General features: G+C 44.3%; 10 non-coding genes across 10 annotated transcripts; all 10 read left to right on the top strand.

The window, feature by feature from the left end:
- The first annotated feature begins 4,102 nt into the window (after window positions 1-4,102).
- LOC141196348 (U2 spliceosomal RNA) lies at window positions 4,103-4,292 on the top strand. Its single transcript, XR_012268892.1, has one exon. It is a non-coding gene; the product is annotated as a U2 spliceosomal RNA (small nuclear RNA).
- Window positions 4,293-5,415: 1,123 nt separating this feature from the next.
- LOC141196194 (U2 spliceosomal RNA) lies at window positions 5,416-5,606 on the top strand. Its single transcript, XR_012268758.1, has one exon. It is a non-coding gene; the product is annotated as a U2 spliceosomal RNA (small nuclear RNA).
- Window positions 5,607-6,725: 1,119 nt separating this feature from the next.
- On the top strand, window positions 6,726-6,916 carry LOC141195016 (U2 spliceosomal RNA). The gene has a single exon (XR_012267626.1). It is a non-coding gene; the product is annotated as a U2 spliceosomal RNA (small nuclear RNA).
- A 1,120-nt stretch (window positions 6,917-8,036) lies between these two features.
- On the top strand, window positions 8,037-8,227 carry LOC141195890 (U2 spliceosomal RNA). The gene has a single exon (XR_012268461.1). It is a non-coding gene; the product is annotated as a U2 spliceosomal RNA (small nuclear RNA).
- A 1,119-nt stretch (window positions 8,228-9,346) lies between these two features.
- Window positions 9,347-9,537, top strand: LOC141195015 (U2 spliceosomal RNA). The gene has a single exon (XR_012267625.1). It is a non-coding gene; the product is annotated as a U2 spliceosomal RNA (small nuclear RNA).
- Window positions 9,538-10,658: 1,121 nt separating this feature from the next.
- On the top strand, window positions 10,659-10,849 carry LOC141195014 (U2 spliceosomal RNA). The gene has a single exon (XR_012267624.1). It is a non-coding gene; the product is annotated as a U2 spliceosomal RNA (small nuclear RNA).
- Window positions 10,850-11,970: 1,121 nt separating this feature from the next.
- On the top strand, window positions 11,971-12,161 carry LOC141195013 (U2 spliceosomal RNA). Its single transcript, XR_012267623.1, has one exon. It is a non-coding gene; the product is annotated as a U2 spliceosomal RNA (small nuclear RNA).
- Window positions 12,162-13,282: 1,121 nt separating this feature from the next.
- Window positions 13,283-13,473, top strand: LOC141195012 (U2 spliceosomal RNA). Its single transcript, XR_012267622.1, has one exon. It is a non-coding gene; the product is annotated as a U2 spliceosomal RNA (small nuclear RNA).
- Window positions 13,474-14,592: 1,119 nt separating this feature from the next.
- LOC141195011 (U2 spliceosomal RNA) lies at window positions 14,593-14,783 on the top strand. Its single transcript, XR_012267621.1, has one exon. It is a non-coding gene; the product is annotated as a U2 spliceosomal RNA (small nuclear RNA).
- Window positions 14,784-15,903: 1,120 nt separating this feature from the next.
- LOC141195010 (U2 spliceosomal RNA) lies at window positions 15,904-16,094 on the top strand. Its single transcript, XR_012267620.1, has one exon. It is a non-coding gene; the product is annotated as a U2 spliceosomal RNA (small nuclear RNA).
- The last annotated feature ends 469 nt before the right edge of the window (window positions 16,095-16,563 follow it).

The raw sequence follows: 16,563 nt of genomic DNA, 5'->3' as shown, positions 1-16,563 counted from the left end.
CAACAGGACCAGGACCTACGCAGAAGCTGCATCTTCTGCAGCTGAGCCGACGCGCCCGCCGGTCTTCACTGGCGGGCCGGCGTCGGAGGGCGGTTCGAAGGGCGAGAAGGCTGGGATGGAGCAGGGAGCCGGAGGCCCCTCTGGGGCGGCCCCTGCATCGAAGTCCCTTAACGATGGGCGGACCTCGCATGGACCGGAGCGGAGGGGTCCTCCTTCTGGGAGGGTATCCTCCGTGTCGATGGTTCCCGATACCGATCCTGTTGGGCAGGAGGGTGGTGCCCCTGTGCGGTTGGCTACAGGGGACCACGCAGCGATGGCCTCAGGATCTTCCAGGGCGATTAGCCAGCCAGATGAGGGGGCTTTGCTTCTAGGTGGCGAACATCAGGGAATCTGTGTTGGTGATCTTATCCTGATGGACCAGTCTCTCCCCCTGGAGGAGGTGGAGGAAGAGGAGGACTGCACCAGTGACCTGGTGGAGTCTGCCCCGAAAAAGAGACGGAATGTCGAAGCCCCAGCGTCTCCTGGAATGTGGCTGGGAACCGTGACCTACGAGGGGGCAATCGCCAGCTCACAGAATATCGAGTCGTTTGGGTCCTCTAGCCCGGATGTTCTGGAGCAATTTGACATACAGGGCTTTGAGTCAGGTGTCCTCATGGAAGATCCACCACCCTGACCTATGAATGCCCACATTAAGACTTGTCTCACTGAATGTGAGGTCATTAAAGAGCCCAGTTCGTAGGGCTGCTCTATTTAAGTACTTAGAAACCACTGACTTTGACATATGTTTATTACAGGAATGCGGGATACAACATGCACTAAATTATAATGACATCAAGACAGATTGGAGACTGGGGCCCTCCATCTGGTCTGGCTCCAATGACAACAAGTCAGCGGGGGTGGGCTTCCTCTGTCGTGGGAGAAATATTACTATAAATACTGTCACAGAAATAGTACCAGGCAGAGTGGTTTTAGTGCATTTTAAATTTAATGGTTTTACCCTACGTGTAATGAATGTTTATGCTTCCCCTGATAAGCAAGAGAGAATTAATTTATTTGGGATATTGCCATTGTACTGTACTGGGTCATCTCCCCTGATCGTAGGGGGTGATTTTAATTGTCTTTGTGCTAGTGAACAACGAGCGGGGGGTGACCCTTTACGCAAATTGGATAAGTCATGTCATCTATTGAAAGATTTTATAACTGATTTTAAATTATGCGATGCGTGGAGGTCACTTCTGCCGACGGACCCTGGTTATACGTGGTCCGGAAGAGGGGTGTCTTCCAGGATCGATTTTATTTTCCTATCAGATGATTTTAACCCTGTAAAATGTGTTTTAACATCAAATATATTTTCTGACCATAAGGGCTTGGAGGTGCACCTAGAATACCGGGATGAACAGAGGGTCAACAGGGGCCTCTGGCGTCTAAGTACTTACCTGCTGGAGGACCCTCTGATTCGACAAGACTTTGGTAAAGCCTATCAAGCCTGGCGGCGACAAAAACCTTCTGATGCCCCTATGGTAACCTGGTGGGAAAATTTGAAAAAAAAAGTCAGAATGTTTTTTATAAAAGCAGGGAGACGTAAAGCTAGAGAGAAAAAAAGATGTTTTAGTGATCTTAACACCAAACTGCAAACACTTTTTAAATTCAAAGAGCTAGGGGTGGAGGTGGGAGATGATATTGCTAGCCTAAAAACTGAAATCCAGAACTGCATAGACACAAAGGGGAAAGAGATTATTTTTAACTCTAGAGTGCAGCACTTGGAGGAGGGGGAGAAGTGCTCTCGCTTCTTCTTCAAAAAAGTCATGGATAAAAGAGAAGTGATCACAAATCTAGAGGGTGAAACATCTATGCAGGGAATGTTGAATGCTACTTTTAACTTTTATAAGCATCTTTTTAGTAAAAAGTGTATAGATGAGTCCTTTTTATCTGATGCTCTTAATGATCTCGATTTTAAGTTAAATTTTACAGACCAGGAGTTTTTAGAACGCGATATTGTTTTAGAGGAATTATTTTATGTTTTTAAAAGTTTCTCTAAGGGTAAAGCACCTGGGTGTGACGGACTACCTGTAGAATTTTACCTTACTTTTTGGGACATTTTAAAAGAGGACCTTTTTATGCTTTTTAAAGAAGTTTTTATTTCTGAACAGTTGCCATTTTCGTGGAGGAGAGGAGTGGTGTCTTTGATATATAAAAAAGGTGACCGCAGTACTCTAGCGAATTGGAGACCCATAACTCTCCTAAATGTTGATTACAAGGTACTTGCTAAGGTGGTTGCTGACCGGCTCAGGAGTGTCATTGCCAAACTGATCCGGCCTGAGCAGGTATGTAGTGTACCAGGCAGAAGTATTTCAGAGGTTTTAAACGTATTAAGGGATGTAATTTGGTATTCCAGAGACCGGGGTCAAAATGTAGCTCTTTTAGCCCTAGATTTTGAAAAAGCTTTCGATAGAGTCTCTCATAGATTTCTTTTTAGAGTTTTAAAAAGAATGGGTATCCCTAATATGCTTTTAAATTGTATTAAGATTTTATATAAAAATTGTTTTAGTCAAATTTCTCTTAATGGCTTTTTAACAGATGGAGTTCCCCTTGAGTCCGGAGTGAAGCAGGGATGCCCCTTGTCGCCCATCCTGTTCATCTGCGCCATGGAGCCCCTGCTGAGCGCAATAAGAAAAGACAAAGTGATTAGAGGGGTTCCTGTTCCTGGCGGAGGTGGCAGTGATGTGAGAGTCTTTGGCTACATGGATGACGTGACGGTTGTGTGCGTGGACCCTGCTTCCCTCCGGAGGGCGGTGTTGCGCATTGATTTTTTTTCCCAGGCATCCGGTTTTAAACTTAATTTAAATAAATCTGAATGTCTGACTTTGGGATCCTGGGACACCGCCCAACTCCCGCAGCTCACTATAAAACGAGACAATGTAAAAATTCTTGGAGTTGTTTTTAACGAGGAGAATGTGGGAACTCAAAGCTGGGAGAATGTCATAGAAAAAATGTCAAAGAAAATATCATTTTGGGGTTTGAGGTCCCTAACAATGGAGGGGAAAATTTTAATTATAAAATCAGTGTTGTTACCCCTCATACTGTATATAGCTATGGTGTACCCCCCCTCTGATGTTTTAATTAAAAAAATGACTAGGATGATCTTTATGTTTTTATGGAACTCCAAAATGGAAAAATTAAGGCGAGAAATAATGAGGAAGAATAAAATGAACGGCGGAAGGGATGTCCCCGACTTACATATTTATTTGTATTTAAATTATTTCTGCTTTTGTTTCAAACATTTTAATGGTAATAGTGCGCTAAGTTATTTTTTAAAATATACTTGTGGGATGATTTTTAAAAGATGGTTTAAGTTGTCGTTGAATTCCCCTGTTTTACTATGCCCCCCCAAACACCAAGCAATCTTAGAAAAGACTGTTCGATTTTATAGCCTTGGTGATTTTAATATGGACATTTTTAAAGACCGCAAGAAGCTTTTATCTTTTCTGAGGAGGAATGAAGATGTGACCCCCATAGTAAATTTCTCAGAAGAGAGATCGAAGCAAGTTTGGAAGAATGTCTTCGGGAAATTCTTAGCAAATGGACATAAGGATATTGCATGGATGGTGGTCCACCAGTGCCTCCCCACCAGAGAGTTTCAACACAGGAGAGGCCTGGTGGCCAGAGCAAAATGCCCCAGAGACTCATGTGTTTATGACGAAACCACCTTGCACCTTATGTGGAATTGCCCATTTGCACAGGAACTTTGGCACAAAGTTGGGATTCTTTTAAAATGGACTTGCGGTTTAAGAGATTTTAACCATGAATATGTTTTATATGGCCTTTTTAAATGTCCGACCCCTCAACAGTATTGTATATGTTGGTGTATGATTAACTGTTTTAAAGACGCCCTTTGGAAGGCACGCAATATTTTACTTTTTAAACGTGATGCTATTTCTGTGAAGGATTGTCTTAAAATCGCTTTTAGCCAGATGTATATTTATTACTTGAGGGATGTCAAATGTATTGGGAGGAGGGATGCTAATCGTATATGGGGTTTTTATGGGTGGAATTCTGTGTTTTAATAATGTACTGTTTGTGTTGTTGTTTTTGATTGTAAACCATCTTTTACGCACATAATAAAATATGTTGAAACCTGATCTGTTCTTATCAGTTTAATATCTGATACGTCCCCTATCTGGGGACCATATATTAAATGGATTTTTAGAACAGGGAGATGGAAAAAGAGCTTGCTCTGTCCACTCCACGCATTGACCTGGTATTGCAGTATCTCCAGGACCGGTGCACCCCTTCTTTAATGCAGTTTCTAAAATCAGAAAGAATTGAATTCAATGCTTTTTGTTCATTTTGCTTGTTTGTCGGATTTTGGGATGGACTCTTTGGCTTTGCTTTTCTTCTCCTCATTGGATTTTTCATGTTAAAAGTTGCAGAAGCCAGATGACAAGCTCATTTTGGTTCAACTTCAGCAACTGTGCATTGCATTGCCATGTAATGTAATGTAATGCAATGCTATCTATCTAGCTCTCCCTCTATACTTCCTTTTGGATAAACAGACATATTAGGCAAGCATTTTGGAGCTTTCACCTAAATAACTACAGGTGGTGAGATAAGCTGCACAATATAATTGACCTTTCAGTATATTGTTGCACACACACCATCTATTTAGCAAATGCCCTTGTTATCAACAGCAGCCTTTTAAACTCACCTGAGCTAACAGGTATGTGAGCTGGTTACTCTGCTGCGCTTAAAATTTCTTTTTTGGTTTGCTACAATGCCTTTTCTGAAACGTTGTCTCCCTCTGCTGGAACACTGACTTCTTTCATTTAATGCCTGCAGACTATAAAAGAGAAACCAACCCAAAAAGTTTGGTTGATTAGTCTGTGGCATTCTTTTAAACTGTTGCTTATGGCGGTCTCTGTCAGCTTCTCAGTGACATTCAGCCATCCAGGTATCCCGCCTGCAGTAGACGGAATGTGGCAATGGAACGCTGGCTGCGCGTGTCATAATAGGCTCTGAGCCTTTATATACCTGCGCACAGCAGCAGCCACCTTCAGTCTGCTGCTGGACAGCCAGCAGCAGCAGCAGCAGGAGAGGTAATTAATCAGCAACCCTCCTGCTAAGGGTAGACAGCTGCTCGTTCCACCCCCCCCCCCCCACCTTAATTGGTTCTCCTCCCTTCCAATGGTGTTGAGGCGGGTGGGAACAGCCGGGGGTTGAGGGTACTGTGCTAAAAGAGGTGGAGTTATGCAGATCTAAAACGCGTGGATTGCAGCAGCAGCAAGCCGAAAAGTGCAGGCATGTGAGGGATCTAGAGGTTGACAGCATGTCTTCTTAACGGGAGTCCAGGTGGCCATCTCCACAAATGGACTTTTCAGAATCCTTGGGTGGCACCGTAGTCGGAAACCAATTCTGGTTATCGCTTCTCGGCCTTTTGGCTAAGATCAAGTGTAGTATCTGTTCTTATCAGTTTAATATCTGATACGTCCCTTATCTGGGGACCATATATTAAATGGATTTTTAGAACAGGGAGATGGAAAAAGAGATTGCTCTGTCCACTCCACGCATTGACCTGGTATTGCAGTATCTCCAGGACCGGTGCACCCCTTCTTTAATGCAGTTTCTAAAATCAGAAAGAATTGAATTCAATGCTTTTTGTTCATTTTGCTTGTTTGTCGTATTTTGGGATGGACTCTTTGGCTTTGCTTTTCTTCTCCTCATTGGATTTTTCATGTTAAAAGTTGCAGAAGCCAGATGACAAGCTCATTTTGGTTCAACTTCAGCAACTGTGCATTGCATTGCCATGTAATGTAATGTAATGCAATGCTATCTATCTAGCTCTCCCTCTATACTTCCTTTTGGATAAACAGACATATTAGGCAAGCATTTTGGAGCTTTCACCTAAAAACTACAGGTGGTGAGATAAGCTGCACAATATAATTGACCTTTCAGTATATTGTTGCACACACACCATCTATTTAGCAAATGCCCTTGTTATCAACAGCAGCCTTTTAAACTCACCTGAGCTAACAGGTATGTGAGCTGGTTACTCTGCTGCGCTTAAAATTTCTTTTTTGGTTTGCTACAATGCCTTTTCTGAAACGTTGTCTCCCTCTGCTGGAACACTGACTTCTTTCATTTAATGCCTGCAGACTATAAAAGAGAAACCAACCCAAAAAGTTTGGTTGATTAGTCTGTGGCATTCTTTTAAACTGTTGCTTATGGCGGTCTCTGTGAGCTTCTCAGTGACATTCAGCCATCCAGGTATCCCGCCTGCAGTAGACGGAATGTGGCAATGGAACGCTGGCTGCGCGTGTCATAATAGGCTCTGAGCCTTTATATACCTGCGCACAGCAGCAGCCACCTTCAGTCTGCTGCTGGACAGCCAGCAGCAGCAGCAGCAGGAGAGGTAATTAATCAGCAACCCTCCTGCTAAGGGTAGACAGCTGCTCGTTCCACCCCCCCCCCACCTTAATTGGTTCTCCTCCCTTCCAACGGTGTTGAGGCGGGTGGGAACAGCCGGGGGTTGAGGGTACTGTGCTAAAAGAGGTGGAGCTATGCAGATCTAAAACGCGTGGATTGCAGCAGCAGCAAGCCGAAAAGTGCAGGCATGTGAGGGATCTAGAGGTTGACAGCATGTCTTCTTAACGGGAGTCCAGGTGGCCATCTCCACAAATGGACTTTTCAGAATCCTTGGGTGGCACCGTAGTCGGAAACCAATTCTGGTTATCGCTTCTCGGCCTTTTGGCTAAGATCAAGTGTAGTATCTGTTCTTATCAGTTTAATATCTGATACGTCCCCTATCTGGGGACCATATATTAAATGGATTTTTAGAACAGGGAGATGGAAAAAGAGCTTGCTCTGTCCACTCCACGCATTGACCTGGTATTGCAGTATCTCCAGGACCGGTGCACCCCTTCTTTAATGCAGTTTCTAAAATCAGAAAGAATTGAATTCAATGCTTTTTGTTCATTTTGCTTGTTTGTCGGATTTTGGGATGGACTCTTTGGCTTTGCTTTTCTTCTCCTCATTGGATTTTTCATGTTAAAAGTTGCAGAAGCCAGATGACAAGCTCATTTTGGTTCAACTTCAGCAACTGTGCATTGCATTGCCATGTAATGTAATGTAATGCAATGCTATCTATCTAGCTCTCCCTCTATACTTCCTTTTGGATAAACAGACATATTAGGCAAGCATTTTGGAGCTTTCACCTAAATAACTACAGGTGGTGAGATAAGCTGCACAATATAATTGACCTTTCAGTATATTGTTGCACACACACCATCTATTTAGCAAATGCCCTTGTTATCAACAGCAGCCTTTTAAACTCACCTGAGCTAACAGGTATGTGAGCTGGTTACTCTGCTGCGCTTAAAATTTCTTTTTTGGTTTGCTACAATGCCTTTTCTGAAACGTTGTCTCCCTCTGCTGGAACACTGACTTCTTTCATTTAATGCCTGCAGACTATAAAAGAGAAACCAACCCAAAAAGTTTGGTTGATTAGTCTGTGGCATTCTTTTAAACTGTTGCTTATGGCGGTCTCTGTGAGCTTCTCAGTGACATTCAGCCATCCAGGTATCCCGCCTGCAGTAGACGGAATGTGGCAATGGAACGCTGGCTGCGCGTGTCATAATAGGCTCTGAGCCTTTATATACCTGCGCACAGCAGCAGCCACCTTCAGTCTGCTGCTGGACAGCCAGCAGCAGCAGCAGCAGGAGAGGTAATTAATCAGCAACCCTCCTGCTAAGGGTAGACAGCTGCTCGTTCCACCCCCCCCCCACCTTAATTGGTTCTCCTCCCTTCCAACGGTGTTGAGGCGGGTGGGAACAGCCGGGGGTTGAGGGTACTGTGCTAAAAGAGGTGGAGTTATGCAGATCTAAAACGCGTGGATTGCAGCAGCAGCAAGCCGAAAAGTGCAGGCATGTGAGGGATCTAGAGGTTGACAGCATGTCTTCTTAACGGGAGTCCAGGTGGCCATCTCCACAAATGGACTTTTCAGAATCCTTGGGTGGCACCGTAGTCGGAAACCAATTCTGGTTATCGCTTCTCGGCCTTTTGGCTAAGATCAAGTGTAGTATCTGTTCTTATCAGTTTAATATCTGATACGTCCCTTATCTGGGGACCATATATTAAATGGATTTTTAGAACAGGGAGATGGAAAAAGAGCTTGCTCTGTCCACTCCACGCATTGACCTGGTATTGCAGTATCTCCAGGACCGGTGCACCCCTTCTTTAATGCAGTTTCTAAAATCAGAAAGAATTGAATTCAATGCTTTTTGTTCATTTTGCTTGTTTGTCGTATTTTGGGATGGACTCTTTGGCTTTGCTTTTCTTCTCCTCATTGGATTTTTCATGTTAAAAGTTGCAGAAGCCAGATGACAAGCTCATTTTGGTTCAACTTCAGCAACTGTGCATTGCATTGCCATGTAATGTAATGTAATGCAATGCTATCTATCTAGCTCTCCCTCTATACTTCCTTTTGGATAAACAGACATATTAGGCAAGCATTTTGGAGCTTTCACCTAAATAACTACAGGTGGTGAGATAAGCTGCACAATATAATTGACCTTTCAGTATATTGTTGCACACACACCATCTATTTAGCAAATGCCCTTGTTATCAACAGCAGCCTTTTAAACTCACCTGAGCTAACAGGTATGTGAGCTGGTTACTCTGCTGCGCTTAAAATTTCTTTTTTGGTTTGCTACAATGCCTTTTCTGAAACGTTGTCTCCCTCTGCTGGAACACTGACTTCTTTCATTTAATGCCTGCAGACTATAAAAGAGAAACCAACCCAAAAAGTTTGGTTGATTAGTCTGTGGCATTCTTTTAAACTGTTGCTTATGGCGGTCTCTGTGAGCTTCTCAGTGACATTCAGCCATCCAGGTATCCCGCCTGCAGTAGACGGAATGTGGCAATGGAACGCTGGCTGCGCGTGTCATAATAGGCTCTGAGCCTTTATATACCTGCGCACAGCAGCAGCCACCTTCAGTCTGCTGCTGGACAGCCAGCAGCAGCAGCAGGAGAGGTAATTAATCAGCAACCCTCCTGCTAAGGGTAGACAGCTGCTCGTTCCACCGCCCCCCCCCGCTTTAATTGGTTCTCCTCCCTTCCAACGGTGTTGAGGCGGGTGGGAACAGCCGGGGGTTGAGGGTACTGTGCTAAAAGAGGTGGAGTTATGCAGATCTAAAACGCGTGGATTGCAGCAGCAGCAAGCCGAAAAGTGCAGGCATGTGAGGGATCTAGAGGTTGACAGCATGTCTTCTTAACGGGAGTCCAGGTGGCCATCTCCACAAATGGACTTTTCAGAATCCTTGGGTGGCACCGTAGTCGGAAACCAATTCTGGTTATCGCTTCTCGGCCTTTTGGCTAAGATCAAGTGTAGTATCTGTTCTTATCAGTTTAATATCTGATACGTCCCCTATCTGGGGACCATATATTAAATGGATTTTTAGAACAGGGAGATGGAAAAAGAGCTTGCTCTGTCCACTCCACGCATTGACCTGGTATTGCAGTATCTCCAGGACCGGTGCACCCCTTCTTTAATGCAGTTTCTAAAATCAGAAAGAATTGAATTCAATGCTTTTTGTTCATTTTGCTTGTTTGTCGGATTTTGGGATGGACTCTTTGGCTTTGCTTTTCTTCTCCTCATTGGATTTTTCATGTTAAAAGTTGCAGAAGCCAGATGACAAGCTCATTTTGGTTCAACTTCAGCAACTGTGCATTGCATTGCCATGTAATGTAATGTAATGCAATGCTATCTATCTAGCTCTCCCTCTATACTTCCTTTTGGATAAACAGACATATTAGGCAAGCATTTTGGAGCTTTCACCTAAATAACTACAGGTGGTGAGATAAGCTGCACAATATAATTGACCTTTCAGTATATTGTTGCACACACACCATCTATTTAGTAAATGCCCTTGTTATCAACAGCAGCCTTTTAAACTCACCTGAGCTAACAGGTATGTGAGCTGGTTACTCTGCTGCGCTTAAAATTTCTTTTTTGGTTTGCTACAATGCCTTTTCTGAAACATTGTCTCCCTCTGCTGGAACACTGACTTCTTTCATTTAATGCCTGCAGACTATAAAAGAGAAACCAACCCAAAAAGTTTGGTTGATTAGTCTGTGGCATTCTTTTAAACTGTTGCTTATGGCGGTCTCTGTGAGCTTCTCAGTGACATTCAGCCATCCAGGTATCCCGCCTGCAGTAGACGGAATGTGGCAATGGAACGCTGGCTGCGCGTGTCATAATAGGCTCTGAGCCTTTATATACCTGCGCACAGCAGCAGCCACCTTCAGTCTGCTGCTGGACAGCCAGCAGCAGCAGCAGCAGTAGAGGTAATTAATCAGCAACCCTCCTGCTAAGGGTAGACAGCTGCTCGTTCCACCCCCCCCCCCGCCTTAATTGGTTCTCCTCCCTTCCAACGGTGTTGAGGCGGGTGGGAACAGCCGGGGGTTGAGGGTACTGTGCTAAAAGAGGTGGAGTTATGCAGATCTAAAACGCGTGGATTGCAGCAGCAGCAAGCCGAAAAGTGCAGGCATGTGAGGGATCTAGAGGTTGACAGCATGTCTTCTTAACGGGAGTCCAGGTGGCCATCTCCACAAATGGACTTTTCAGAATCCTTGGGTGGCACCGTAGTCGGAAACCAATTCTGGTTATCGCTTCTCGGCCTTTTGGCTAAGATCAAGTGTAGTATCTGTTCTTATCAGTTTAATATCTGATACGTCCCCTATCTGGGGACCATATATTAAATGGATTTTTAGAACAGGGAGATGGAAAAAGAGCTTGCTCTGTCCACTCCACGCATTGACCTGGTATTGCAGTATCTCCAGGACCGGTGCACCCCTTCTTTAATGCAGTTTCTAAAATCAGAAAGAATTGAATTCAATGCTTTTTGTTCATTTTGCTTGTTTGTCGGATTTTGGGATGGACTCTTTGGCTTTGCTTTTCTTCTCCTCATTGGATTTTTCATGTTAAAAGTTGCAGAAGCCAGATGACAAGCTCATTTTGGTTCAACTTCAGCAACTGTGCATTGCATTGCCATGTAATGTAATGTAATGCAATGCTATCTATCTAGCTCTCCCTCTATACTTCCTTTTGGATAAACAGACATATTAGGCAAGCATTTTGGAGCTTTCACCTAAATAACTACAGGTGGTGAGATAAGCTGCACAATATAATTGACCTTTCAGTATATTGTTGCACACACACCATCTATTTAGCAAATGCCCTTGTTATCAACAGCAGCCTTTTAAACTCACCTGAGCTAACAGGTATGTGAGCTGGTTACTCTGCTGCGCTTAAAATTTCTTTTTTGGTTTGCTACAATGCCTTTTCTGAAACGTTGTCTCCCTCTGCTGGAACACTGACTTCTTTCATTTAATGCCTGCAGACTATAAAAGAGAAACCAACCCAAAAAGTTTGGTTGATTAGTCTGTGGCATTCTTTTAAACTGTTGCTTTTGGCGGTCTCTGTGAGCTTCTCAGTGACATTCAGCCATCCAGGTATCCCGCCTGCAGTAGACGGAATGTGGCAATGGAACGCTGGCTGCGCGTGTCATAATAGGCTCTGAGCCTTTATATACCTGCGCACAGCAGCAGCCACCTTCAGTCTGCTGCTGGACAGCCAGCAGCAGCAGCAGCAGGAGAGGTAATTAATCAGCAACCCTCCTGCTAAGGGTAGACAGCTGCTCGTTCCACCCCCCCCCCCGCCTTAATTGGTTCTCCTCCCTTCCAACGGTGTTGAGGCGGGTGGGAACAGCCGGGGGTTGAGGGTACTGTGCTAAAAGAGGTGGAGTTATGCAGATCTAAAACGCGTGGATTGCAGCAGCAGCAAGCCGAAAAGTGCAGGCATGTGAGGGATCTAGAGGTTGACAGCATGTCTTCTTAACGGGAGTCCAGGTGGCCATCTCCACAAATGGACTTTTCAGAATCCTTGGGTGGCACCGTAGTCGGAAACCAATTCTGGTTATCGCTTCTCGGCCTTTTGGCTAAGATCAAGTGTAGTATCTGTTCTTATCAGTTTAATATCTGATACGTCCCCTATCTGGGGACCATATATTAAATGGATTTTTAGAACAGGGAGATGGAAAAAGAGCTTGCTCTGTCCACTCCACGCATTGACCTGGTATTGCAGTATCTCCAGGACCGGTGCACCCCTTCTTTAATGCAGTTTCTAAAATCAGAAAGAATTGAATTCAATGCTTTTTGTTCATTTTGCTTGTTTGTCGGATTTTGGGATGGACTCTTTGGCTTTGCTTTTCTTCTCCTCATTGGATTTTTCATGTTAAAAGTTGCAGAAGCCAGATGACAAGCTCATTTTGGTTCAACTTCAGCAACTGTGCATTGCATTGCCATGTAATGTAATGTAATGCAATGCTATCTATCTAGCTCTCCCTCTATACTTCCTTTTGGATAAACAGACATATTAGGCAAGCATTTTGGAGCTTTCACCTAAATAACTACAGGTGGTGAGATAAGCTGCACAATATAATTGACCTTTCAGTATATTGTTGCACACACACCATCTATTTAGCAAATGCCCTTGTTATCAACAGCAGCCTTTTAAACTCACCTGAGCTAACAGGTATGTGAGCTGGTTACTCTGCTGCGCTTAAAATTTCTTTTTTGGTTTGCTACAATGCCTTTTCTGAAACGTTGTCTCCCTCTGCTGGAACACTGACTTCTTTCATTTAATGCCTGCAGACTATAAAAGAGAAACCAACCCAAAAGTTTGGTTGATTAGTCTGTGGCATTCTTTTAAACTGTTGCTTATGGCGGTCTCTGTGAGCTTCTCAGTGACATTCAGCCATCCAGGTATCCCGCCTGCAGTAGACGGAATGTGGCAATGGAACGCTGGCTGCGCGTGTCATAATAGGCTCTGAGCCTTTATATACCTGCGCACAGCAGCAGCCACCTTCAGTCTGCTGCTGGACAGCCAGCAGCAGCAGCAGCAGGAGAGGTAATTAATCAGCAACCCTCCTGCTAAGGGTAGACAGCTGCTCGTTCCACCCCCCCCCCCCGCCTTAATTGGTTCTCCTCCCTTCCAACGGTGTTGAGGCGGGTGGGAACAGCCGGGGGTTGAGGGTACTGTGCTAAAAGAGGTGGAGTTATGCAGATCTAAAACGCGTGGATTGCAGCAGCAGCAAGCCGAAAAGTGCAGGCATGTGAGGGATCTAGAGGTTGACAGCATGTCTTCTTAACGGGAGTCCAGGTGGCCATCTCCACAAATGGACTTTTCAGAATCCTTGGGTGGCACCGTAGTCGGAAACCAATTCTGGTTATCGCTTCTCGGCCTTTTGGCTAAGATCAAGTGTAGTATCTGTTCTTATCAGTTTAATATCTGATACGTCCCCTATCTGGGGACCATATATTAAATGGATTTTTAGAACAGGGAGATGGAAAAAGAGCTTGCTCTGTCCACTCCACGCATTGACCTGGTATTGCAGTATCTCCAGGACCGGTGCACCCCTTCTTTAATGCAGTTTCTAAAATCAGAAAGAATTGAATTCAATGCTTTTTGTTCATTTTGCTTGTTTGTCGGATTTTGGGATGGACTCTTTGGCTTTGCTTTTCTTCTCCTCATTGGATTTTTCATGTTAAAAGTTGCAGAAGCCAGATGACAAGCTCATTTTGGTTCAACTTCAGCAACTGTGCATTGCATTGCCATGTAATGTAATGTAATGCAATGCTATCTATCTAGCTCTCCCTCTATACTTCCTTTTGGATAAACAGACATATTAGGCAAGCATTTTGGAGCTTTCACCTAAATAACTACAGGTGGTGAGATAAGCTGCACAATATAATTGACCTTTCAGTATATTGTTGCACACACACCATCTATTTAGCAAATGCCCTTGTTATCAACAGCAGCCTTTTAAACTCACCTGAGCTAACAGGTATGTGAGCTGGTTACTCTGCTGCGCTTAAAATTTCTTTTTTGGTTTGCTACAATGCCTTTTCTGAAACGTTGTCTCCCTCTGCTGGAACACTGAATTCTTTCATTTAATGCCTGCAGACTATAAAAGAGAAACCAACCCAAAAAGTTTGGTTGATTAGTCTGTGGCATTCTTTTAAACTGTTGCTTATGGCGGTCTCTGTGTGCTTCTCAGTGACATTCAGCCATCCAGGTATCCCGCCTGCAGTAGACGGAATGTGGCAATGGAACGCTGCCTGCGCGTGTCATAATAGGCTCTGAGCCTTTATATACCTGCGCACAGCAGCAGCCACCTTCAGTCTGCTGCTGGACAGCCAGCAGCAGCAGCAGCAGGAGAGGTAATTAATCAGCAACCCTCCTGCTAAGGGTAGACAGCTGCTCGTTCCACCCCCCCCCGCCTTAATTGGTTCTCCTCCCTTCCAACGGTGTTGAGGCGGGTGGGAACAGCCGGGGGTTGAGGGTACTGTGCTAAAAGAGGTGGAGTTATGCAGATCTAAAACGCGTGGATTGCAGCAGCAGCAAGCCGAAAAGTGCAGGCATGTGAGGGATCTAGAGGTTGACAGCATGTCTTCTTAACGGGAGTCCAGGTGGCCATCTCCACAAATGGACTTTTCAGAATCCTTGGGTGGCACCGTAGTCGGAAACCAATTCTGGTTATCGCTTCTCGGCCTTTTGGCTAAGATCAAGTGTAGTATCTGTTCTTATCAGTTTAATATCTGATACGTCCCCTATCTGGGGACCATATATTAAATGGATTTTTAGAACAGGGAGATGGAAAAAGAGCTTGCTCTGTCCACTCCACGCATTGACCTGGTATTGCAGTATCTCCAGGACCGGTGCACCCCTTCTTTAATGCAGTTTCTAAAATCAGAAAGAATTGAATTCAATGCTTTTTGTTCATTTTGCTTGTTTGTCGGATTTTGGGATGGACTCTTTGGCTTTGCTTTTCTTCTCCTCATTGGATTTTTCATGTTGAAAGTTGCAGAAGCCAGATGACAAGCTCATTTTGGTTCAACTTCAGCAACTGTGCATTGCATTGCCATGTAATGTAATGTAATGCAATGCTATCTATCTAGCTCTCCCTCTATACTTCCTTTTGGATAAACAGACATATTAGGCAAGCATTTTGGAGCTTTCACCTAAATAACTACAGGTGGTGAGATAAGCTGCACAATATAATTGACCTTTCAGTATATTGTTGCACACACACCATCTATTTAGCAAATGCCCTTGTTATCAACAGCAGCCTTTTAAACTCACCTGAGCTAACAGGTATGTGAGCTGGTTACTCTGCTGCGCTTAAAATTTCTTTTTTGGTTTGCTACAATGCCTTTTCTGAAACGTTGTCTCCCTCTGCTGGAACACTGACTTCTTTCATTTAATGCCTGCAGACTATAAAAGAGAAACCAACCCAAAAAGTTTGGTTGATTAGTCTGTGGCATTCTTTTAAACTGTTGCTTATGGCGGTCTCTGTGAGCTTCTCAGTGACATTCAGCCATCCAGGTATCCCGCCTGCAGTAGACGGAATGTGGCAATGGAACGCTGGCTGCGCGTGTCATAATAGGCTCTGAGCCTTTATATACCTGCGCACAGCAGCAGCCACCTTCAGTCTGCTGCTGGACAGCCAGCAGCAGCAGCAGCAGGAGAGGTAATTAATCAGCAACCCTCCTGCTAAGGGTAGACAGCTGCTCGTTCCACCCCCCCCCCGCCTTAATTGGTTCTCCTCCCTTCCAACGGTGTTGAGGCGGGTGGGAACAGCCGGGGGTTGAGGGTACTGTGCTAAAAGAGGTGGAGTTATGCAGATCTAAAACGCGTGGATTGCAGCAGCAGCAAGCCGAAAAGTGCAGGCATGTGAGGGATCTAGAGGTTGACAGCATGTCTTCTTAACGGGAGTCCAGGTGGCCATCTCCACAAATGGACTTTTCAGAATCCTTGGGTGGCACCGTAGTCGGAAACCAATTCTGGTTATCGCTTCTCGGCCTTTTGGCTAAGATCAAGTGTAGTATCTGTTCTTATCAGTTTAATATCTGATACGTCCCCTATCTGGGGACCATATATTAAATGGATTTTTAGAACAGGGAGATGGAAAAAGAGCTTGCTCTGTCCACTCCACGCATTGACCTGGTATTGCAGTATCTCCAGGACCGGTGCACCCCTTCTTTAATGCAGTTTCTAAAATCAGAAAGAATTGAATTCAATGCTTTTTGTTCATTTTGCTTGTTTGTCGGATTTTGGGATGGACTCTTTGGCTTTGCTTTTCTTCTCCTCATTGGATTTTTCATGTTAAAAGTTGCAGAAGCCAGATGACAAGCTCATTTTGGTTCAACTTCAGCAACTGTGCATTGCATTGCCATGTAATGTAATGTAATGCAATGCTATCTATCTAGCTCTCCCTCTATACTTCCTTTTGGATAAACAGACATATTAGGCAAGCATTTTGGAGCTTTCACCTAAATAACTACAGGTGGTGAGATAAGCTGCACAATATAATTGACCTTTCAGTATATTGTTGCACACACACCGTCTATTTAGCAAATGCCCTTGTTATCAACAGCAGCCTTTTAAACTCACCTGAGCTAACAGGTATGTGAGCTGGTTACTCTGCTGCGCTTAAAATTTCTTTTTTG

The sequence above is a fragment of the Phyllobates terribilis genome, unplaced genomic scaffold (assembly GCF_046119375.1).
Source record: "Phyllobates terribilis strain yellow unplaced genomic scaffold, ASM4611937v1 Scaffold_74__1_contigs__length_7073193, whole genome shotgun sequence".
In the NCBI taxonomy this organism is placed as follows: domain Eukaryota; kingdom Metazoa; phylum Chordata; class Amphibia; order Anura; family Dendrobatidae; genus Phyllobates; species Phyllobates terribilis.
Note: the sequence above shows the minus strand (reverse complement) of the source record. Positions and strands in the feature narration are given on the sequence as shown.